This window comes from Eulemur rufifrons, chromosome 7, assembly GCF_041146395.1.
Source record: "Eulemur rufifrons isolate Redbay chromosome 7, OSU_ERuf_1, whole genome shotgun sequence".
Taxonomy (NCBI): Eukaryota; Metazoa; Chordata; class Mammalia; order Primates; family Lemuridae; genus Eulemur; species Eulemur rufifrons.
This window is the reverse complement of record NC_090989.1, coordinates 234253471-234255546: the sequence shown is the minus strand read 5'-3', so window position 1 is coordinate 234255546 and position 2076 is coordinate 234253471. Positions and strand designations below refer to the sequence as shown.

General features: G+C 32.2%; 1 non-coding gene across 1 annotated transcript; it reads left to right on the top strand.

Annotated features, from left to right (window-relative positions):
- Positions 1-575: 575 nt before the first annotated feature.
- LOC138388673 (U2 spliceosomal RNA) lies at positions 576-757 on the top strand. The gene has a single exon (XR_011234190.1). It is a non-coding gene; the product is annotated as a U2 spliceosomal RNA (small nuclear RNA).
- The last annotated feature ends 1319 nt before the right edge of the window (positions 758-2076 follow it).

The following is a 2076-nucleotide window of genomic DNA, read 5'->3' as shown; positions in this document are numbered from 1 at the left end:
ACAAAATAATTAACTCAATGCTTAATAAACACATACTCATTAAATAATTTGTGGTAAATGCCTTGTGAAAAATGTTTTTCTCCTAATCGAGCTCATCTCTTCAATGACTAGATTGTCACTTAACCTCTTCTGCATTTTATCCTTGCTAAAGGCTGGTGATGGAATCATGTCAGCAATCATCACAAGGTTTCGTTGGCTACATCTGACCAAATATACTAATGATAATGTAGACAATTTCTCTGTCCTCATTTGCTCAAAAATCACACTTAAAATTATAATCTTGTTTAGTCATATTTAAAGCTTTGTTTGTTAAACTCTGTGTGGCTAAGTATAATGTGTTGTATATTGTGCTTGTATAGGTTAGGAGTCTAGACTTCATTAACCCAAAGCTCTAAAATATTAGTGGCTTCACATAGTATGATTCTGTAATTTTTTCAGGTAATAGTGGTAGTTCAGGTTGGATCACCATCTCTCCTCTAACTGCTAATTCAGAGACTTTGGCTGTTCACCTCTGAGAGTCCACCATCTCTTAAGGACTTGTCATCAGAGATTGGCATCTAGAAAAAGAAGGGGGGATCACTTCTCAGTCTTTTAGATAAGATCAAGTACAGTACCTGTTCAATGTCTTATACTTTCTCTGTACAAAGACAATATATTAAATAGATTTTTGGAAATGAGAGATGGGATACGACATGAGCTTGCTCCATTTACTCCATGCATCAACCTGGTCTTGTAGTACTTTCAGGAAGAAAAGAAAGGAAAAAAAAAAAAAAAAAAGAAAAAGGAAAAAAAAAAAAGAAGGGGAAAGAAAAAGTTGGAGTACACACACGAGGATTTTGTAGTCCAGGCAAGGAGTTAAAACGAATAAAATTACCAATCACATGATATCATTACTTTAATTATAACTCAGACTTCTCTATCTATAGGGGAGGTGGGAAATGCAGTCTAGTAGCCTTCCCAGAGAGAAGAGGAAACAGGCTTCAGTGAATATCTGAGGTCTCTGGCCAAAGGTACTAACACTTTCATTTGTAAATAAGCACGTTATTGCCTTCTGAAAACAAATGTTCTCTTTTTCCCATACCCCACAAAGAAGTTGAGTAAAGAGGAAAATGACAGAAATAAAATGTTATAGTCACCTTTATTTCTGTTAAACATTCAATTTCTAGGTTGACCCTTTGTAATAGATACACATACATCCACACCTATGTAAAAACAAAACAAAACTATTGTACTGTATAGTATTTTCTTCTATTCTCTGCACTGTGTTTTCACTGCTACTAGTATAAACTGAAGTTCAATAACTTAATGTTTTGCTCTTCTGTTACTTAACATGTAAGCTGTATGTATTGTGAAGGCAGTTAATGTAAATGAAAGAACAATGTATGAAACAGCTTTTAAAATGTAGAAAAAGCAACATTGTTATAGTATTAAGGTAATTCCTTAAACAAATTATAGTAGTAGACAATATCTGTTTCCAGAGAACAATGAAATAGAATTAGAAATCAGTAAAGAAAAGATAACTGGAAAATTCCAAAATATATAGAAATCAAAAAACATACTTCTAAATAACACATGGGTCAAAGAAGTACTTTCAAAAGAATTTAAAAATATTTTGAAATAATTGAAAACAATGCTTACAGATAAATTTATAGACTTGAACATATAATAGAAAGAATAAAGATCTAAAACAAATAAGCTTTTACCTTAGAAAACTAGAAAAATAGAGCAAATTATGCCCAAAGTAAAAAGATAAAAGAAATAATTAGAGCAGAAATCAGTGAAATTGAAGACAGAAAATCAATAGAAAAAAATCAGTGAAACAAAAAGATGTTTCTTTAAAAAAATAATAAAATTGAGAAGACTTTAGCCATATTTTTAAAAAAAGAAAGAGGATGTAAATTACTGATATTAAAATTTAAAGGTGGATCCAGGTGTGATGGCACAAGCCTATATTCTTAGCTACTCAGGAGGCTGAGGTGGGAAGATCACTTGAACCCAGGAGTTTGAGGCTGCAATGAGTTATGATGGCATCACTACACTTTAGTCTAGGTGACAGGGTGAGACCCTATTGCAAAA